Source organism: Pogona vitticeps, chromosome 4, assembly GCF_051106095.1.
Source record: "Pogona vitticeps strain Pit_001003342236 chromosome 4, PviZW2.1, whole genome shotgun sequence".
In the NCBI taxonomy this organism is placed as follows: Eukaryota; Metazoa; Chordata; class Lepidosauria; order Squamata; family Agamidae; genus Pogona; species Pogona vitticeps.
The window spans coordinates 215,830,446-215,837,412 of record NC_135786.1 but is presented as its reverse complement, the minus strand read 5'-3'; the positions used below and the strand labels follow the sequence as shown (position 1 = coordinate 215,837,412).

The 6,967-nt window shown below is 42.1% G+C and overlaps 1 long non-coding RNA gene across 1 annotated transcript; it reads left to right on the top strand.

Annotated features, from left to right (window-relative positions):
- On the top strand, positions 1 to 3,427 carry LOC144589297 (uncharacterized). The gene is made up of 3 exons (XR_013545346.1): positions 1 to 749; positions 2,550 to 2,691; positions 3,124 to 3,427. It is a non-coding gene; the product is annotated as an uncharacterized LOC144589297 (long non-coding RNA).
- Positions 3,428 to 6,967: the final 3,540 nt, after the last annotated feature.

Genomic DNA, 6,967 nt, shown 5'->3' with positions numbered 1-6,967 from the left:
CAAAGAGTCGGACAAAACGACTAAACAACATGCCATTTGGGGTGATCCTTGCATCCATATGCAAGGATCAGATCGCTTCAGGTCAGAAAACCACACTGCCTCTCAAAGCAACCTTATTTCACCCTTATTCCCTTAAAAGGGCGGGGATAACAAAAAAGATCCCCTTCTTGTTCCCTTCTGTCTCCACATGGACAAGGTAACAGGAGTGGGAGAAACATGAACTGTATTATTCCCCAAACCAGGCCAAACTGTGGGACAAATCCCCATCAGGTTGCACCCTTTGGTCTGCTCTGCCAAGCAAGATAACAGGATAACAACCAGGAAGCAAAAGCTTGATGTTCTCCTTTTAAAATGAGCAAACTGCAGTCTCACTTCTTCCTCTTCCTCCAGTACAGTATTCCAGTTTTTCTCCACTGTGATATGTCTGTATCAAAATTTGCACCTCCCTTTTCTCTGGGCTAAAGATGGGTGCATTGTGAATTAGTTATGTCTGAGAAATTTATTATATTGGGAAAGAGTCCCAGGGCATCAAATATACATATTTATCCTCCCACTCCCTTTCATTCTTCCCATGTTCCTCTCTGGATTTCTCTGGTTTCCACCTCTCCCTTTTGTGGCTTCTTCTCTGCACTATATAAGTGAGTCACACTTTTTTCTCCTTATTTTCTAAGGCATCTGGGCATTATTATTAAAACCATCCGAAGGAATTTTTATTGTGCCAGCTTGATACAGGGAAGAATGATGCAAAGGTACTGGTTATCCTCATTTATTTGTAAAACATGTACCCTGCCTTTCCACTATAAAAAGTCCATTTCCAAGAAGGCCCACCTATGAATATGGTTCACCATGCCCCAGAGAGATAGTTGCTCAGTTTCCAGTCTCCACTATGTTCAGTGGTCATTTCTCTCACACACACCAATTCATTCAGTAGGCTATGTGTGTGACTCAGTATTTCCGAAATGAAGGTTGCCATCCCTGCATAGCTTACTCTATGTACTAGGGAGGCATATCCAATGTCACCTGTGATATTTTGCTAACTGAGATGAAAGACAAGATGCCCTTCTCCAATCAACATACTAGAGCTGATTGAAGTGCTAGTTGTCTTTCTTCAACACTGAGGATGAAACAGACTCCTCTAGGCACATCCAAAGGCTTAAGAGGTGCATAGCAGGCTGCAATGGGTGCACCATCTTGATCTCCAACATGGCACTGCTGCTCTTCACCCACAAGTCACCTCCCTGGATGCAGACACTGGCTCCCTCCTGGAATGGGTGGCATTTGGGCATCATCACCATGGAAGCTCTATGGGCACTGAGGTTAGAGTTGCTCCTTTTGTGCTTCTCAGGAGGGGCAGGGGGTTGTGGGAGTTCTGCATCCTTCTCACCTTGTGTTTGACCAGTATACAATATATTATATACAATTTATACCTTCCATAGTGCTGGCACAGTAGTAGCACCTCCCCACCTCTGCTCCCAGTATAATTGCCATTTATAAGGTTGCTCTGCCTAGATGCAATCCTGCAGTCACTTAGCTCTGAGTAAACTGCAGTCAATGGAACTTCTGTCTCAGTAGACACATAGAGTATCACATGCAGGCAACTGTGGTATAAGCGTTAACATGCAGGACCAGTAGAAGCAAAGTGTGCCCCAATTCTGTTTTTAGAGGCACATCAGTTTCCCATCCCATCACAATAGTCTACAACCACCCCCAAAATAAGGTGAAGTCCATACCGAAAGTCTTCAAGACCAGCAGTTCCACTTTATTTATTTATTTATTTATTTATTTATTTATTTATTTATTTATTTACTTACTTACTTACTTACTTACTTACTTACTTACTTACTTATTTATTTACTCACTCACTCACTCACTCACTCACTCACTCACTCACTCACTTATTTATTTATTTATTTATTTATTTATTTATTTATTTATTCGGTTTTTACCCTGCCCCTCTAGACAACGTCTACTTGGGGCGGCTTACATAGGTTAGAACACAACGAGATAACATATATAATACATTACACACATCTTAACCTGATATGAACTGCTTTAAAAAACTGGAAATAGAATTCTAGTATCATTTCTTACCCATTTATTCTCCTCATTTTGGTGGTCCATATAGCTGCCAGAAGAATCCTGGGGTAGAAAACTGACCCTCAGACCTGTCCACCCCAGACTAGAATCTACCTCAGAAGTGGGCAAATTGCAGCCCTCCAGATATTATTGGACTGAAACTCCCATTAGGCAGTGGTAATGAATTCTGGGAACTGGAGCTCAGCAACATTTGGAGGACAAGACATTGCCCACCCTTTGTCAATTTCATTAAAGACTAGTCCATGAAGTGGCTTCGTGTCCACAAAAGCATAGGGCACAACAGGTCTGCCATTTTTAAGTCATTCCAACAAGCTTCATTAGTTTTACCATACTGACTAACACAATGATCTCTCTAGAAATGAAATAACTCTGTCATCCCAAAATTAGCTTTGAGTTCCTTCAAAGTTCTGTGGGAAGTGAAATTCAGAGTGAACTTGGAAATTCTTTTTCAGAGCAATATGAAAGAATGTTGATGCACCAAGAACATGATACGCATAGAGAATGAAGCACTCCGTTGAGGTTACACATCAAGTCCTGCATTCTTCTCTTCTAAAATGTACTTTAGATGAAACTGATCAGCATGAAAGCAGAATTGTAAGTCTGCAAGTGAGCCACCGCAACAAAATATGGTTTTCTGCTTCATATTTACTCCCACTCTAATCCCCCTTCCCTCATGTGGGGATTTGCAGATGGATACTCCTGTGCCTAATGTAGCTACAAGGAAAACCTTTGATTTTTTTCCCCCATTGGTTCCTGTGGAGAACATTCATATTTATACCTCTCCCTTCAGTCTTTGGATACATTTTAAAAGTATTTCTCCATATGAACCAGGATGTTGCCTATCCAGACAATGAAATGATCCTGTCTAATCTTTTTACCATTATGTGTTTCTTCCTGTCTTCTTTGTCCAGCCAATCTCCTCCTCCATCTTAGTTTTACTCTATTGTTGCCAGTTACTGTCAGCTGAGCTCTCTTTTAAATTGCTTGAAGAGTAATTTTTAACACAGGCTCTTTGTCTATTTGCAGAGGGATGTGTTTCATGAAAAGGGGAGTAGTAAGAGGAGTCAAGAAGCAGCCATCAGAATTGTACAGATCTGGGGAAGATATGGATAAGTTTCAATTCTTGCAGCCTGATGATGTGGACAGGACCCTTGGAGAAGTGAAGGCTACTACAGTACATGACTGTTGGACCTTGCCCTTCCTGGCTTATAAAAATTGCCAGAGAACTGGCCAAGCAGGTAGGAGGAACTGTGAATGCCTCCTTGTAGCAGGGTAGGATCCCAGCATGCTTAAAAGAAGAAGTAAGACTATTATTAAAAAGACCTCCTTGGATCCTTTGGTATTTCAAATATTCCATTCTTGGGCAAGGTACTGAAATGAGTTGTGACTTCTCGGTTCTAGGGGCTCCTGGATAAAATGGATTATCTAGATCCATTTCAGTCTGGCTTCGGACCTGATTATGACCTGCGCCAGGAATGGGACAGGAGGAGTGTTTACCTGTTGGTTCTCTTGAGAGAGAGAGAGAGAGAGAGAGAGAGAGAGATTCAATTATGGCCAGGAGAGCTCTTCAAGCTGCAGTTATTCTTCAAGATTTCCGATCTGGCCATGATGATACATGCCTCCACTGGCTGCTGGTCTGTTTCTGGGCACAATTCAAAGTGCTGGTTTTAACCTTTAAGGTCCTGAACAGTTTGGGTCCAAGACTGCATCTCCCTTTATGAGCTTGCCCAGGTTTAAAAATAATTAGGGAAGGCCTTTCTCTCAGTTCTACAGGTATATTTGGTGAGGACATGGGAGACGGCCTTTTCTATCACAGCTCCCAAACTCTGAAGCTCCCTCCCATGGGAGACCTGGCTGGCTCTGTCTTTGTTGTCCTTCCACTTGCAGACAAAGACCTTTCTCTCCAGGCAGGCTTTACCTTTAGTGATTGGTTGTATGAGAAGGGTTTTTTTTTTAAATGGGATTGTTTGTGACTTGCTGTTTTTAAATGTGTTTTAGTACTGTTTTTTATCTACTATTTTAATATACTTGTTCAATTCTTTCTTAATATTGAATAATTCAATTATTTTAGCTTTTAATATTGTTTCTTTTTAATATTATAAGCCATCTTTTGTCTAGTTTAGGAGAAAGTTGGGAAATGAATGAATGAATGAATGAATGAATGAATGAATGAATGAAAGAAAGAAAGAAAGAAAGAAAGAAAGAAAGAAAGAAAGAAAGAAAGAAAGAAAGAAGGAAGGAAGGAAGGAAGGAAGGAAGGAAGGAAGGAAGGAAGGAAGGAAGGAAGGAAAGTCCATTCTATTCTTCCTTCTGCTGAGTTTTTCTCTCTTCACCTCCCGCTCCCCCCCCCCCCCAAGCCTTTCCACTCTGTTCCATCCTCCTTTCCCACTAGGTTGTTAGGCTAGCATAGTCAGTGGTGAAGGCTCCTAAGAATTTTACTCCAAAAACATCTGGGGACCCAAGTTTGGGAACCACTGATCTAATCAAATCTGTGCAACAAAAAAATGCCAGAACGACTTACAGCAACCCCAGAACAAGAGGGGACAGTTACCACAGTGTGGACAAACCCTGTGTCTGATGTACAAATATGCCCTAAAAGGGAGGGAGGGTTTGTAAATAGCTAGTCTGATCAGTTGACTTCATGAGCTCACCTGGTCTCCAGGACATCCTCAATGTTCATGCGTATTGTATATGGAAAAAGACAATGTGATTGTACTAGTCAGACTCAGCTGGTATATTTTTACCAACCCTGGACATTCTTGATCCAGAATTTTGACATGTAGTGAGGGAGGAGGAGGAGACTGCAACCTTTGAAGCTCAGGAAAGAAAGCTGAATTTGCTGTTTTTGCAACAAAATGCAGAGACTGGAGTAGAGATCAGCCATATTACTCACGGCTGCAGTCTCTCATACTGCAGGTTTGTTGAAAACAAAGCTCTTTGTGCCATTATAAAGAACTTGGAAACCACAACTCTGATTCATCCCCTTTCATGAGCAAAAGCACACAACACACCCTGTTCGCCCTGTTCGCAGCAAGCTAATGATCCTCAGAGCAGCTGGCAGGAGCTGCTGCAAGGATTACAATGGTGCTTGCCCTCCAGATTTTCAGAAGGGGTGGCCAGGCTCCACCCTCCTTTATTCTTTTTCTTCTTTTCCTCTCCACCTCCCTTCCTATTCAGATCACAGGCTCTGCCATGCAATAGGCAATTCCAGAAAGCAGTGCTGAGCAGTCTGCAATTTTCACTCTTCATGATACTCAATATTCCCACTGAACTCAATGAGGTCTTCATCCAGAGTTCTAAAAAGTTGTTTTTTGAACTACACTCCCCAAGTCCCCTAGCCATCATGACAGCTATACTGCCTGAGGGATTCTGGGAGCTGTAGTCCAAAAAGACAAGTTTACTTCCCCCCCCTCCGCTCTAAAAAGGGTCAGATCATAGAATCATAAATAGGGGAGTTGGAAGGGGCTCTCTGAGGCCATCAGGTCCAGCCTCCTGCTCCATACCAGATGGAAAAGCATCTCACTTGGGAATCCGGAGAGGGGCTACCACTAAAAGCAGACAACACTGGGTTGGATACGTAAGCCGCCTACTATGGTTTTCTTTCTATGTCCTTAAATTGAGCAGATACGATGTTGGAGTGGCTACTGTTTTGGACTCCATCATTTGCAGAACTCCCTCAGCCAACATGACCATTATTGGCCACACTGGTTGGTGGAATTTGAGTGTTGAAACCCCAGAAAATAAATCTTTCCAACTGCTGCAATGGTCTCTTGTATGTCTTACATTTATTCCTTGCATCTGTTTTTTATAAGCTTAGCAGCAGGGCGTGATGGTAATCTCATCAATATCTTGCATTGAGTAACCTTGTTTGGTCATTTGGGATTGTGTGTGTGCGCACGTGCTTTTTTTTTTAAGCAGGAGAACAGCAGTAACAAAGCACAAATAATTATCATCAGTGAAAGAGACAAGAAAAACTTCAGATATATAAGACTTACACCTATGTTACTTGAAGCATCAAAGTGGCCTGGGGTCACTTGGATCTTCCAAAACAAGGAAATCCATCACAGGAAGCCTGCAGATGGAAGATGGCAGCAGTTGTCTGGATGCTCTGTAAAACTTTCTGATGGTACCAGGCAGCTGCACAATACAAGCCTGGTCAGGTTGTGGCTTCAGCACATATATCTGGTGCATACACTCATGTAGTTCTTTTTCTGTTGCAGAGGTCCATGTATGGAACTAATGAACACATGTAGGTTTCCATGGAATAATCACGCAAGTACTGCAACAGAGGAGGTGTGCGCTCCTCTCAATAAATTGCACTCTTGATGAAGAGTTCTGTGTTACTTAGAAGCTTGTTTTTGCCTCACTTAATCTCTCTCTATATATCATGTTTTGTGATTTGGAGAGCCATCCACCAGATTCAAACAGCTCTGAATCACGAAAGAATGTATTCATTGTAAGAAAAAGAAGTGTGTCTGTTTCCCACACAATCCCCTAGTTTATCAGCTCAACGCTGCTGGTCTTTGCAGATCAAGACTCTGTAGACTAGCCCTATCCAGTGTGTTGTGTCTTTTTGAGCATTTTATCCACAAACAGAAGAACTGTTATGGAAACAAGACCTTGTGTTTTGCTGAAGGCGAAAACAGAAAGCAGAGTGCCGCTCATGACACAATGATGCCATCTTCTGGGTAAAAGGAGAAAACACATTACCATTGCTACATGGGCCAGATGGGGAAATAAAGGAGGGGGACCCATCATCCTGTAGCTGTGCCATCAGCACTCCTGTTTTCTGAAGCAGAATATCTCACAACAGAGGAGGCACCAAAATAATATTGTAGGTAACACCAAGTAACACAACTGTATTTAATCT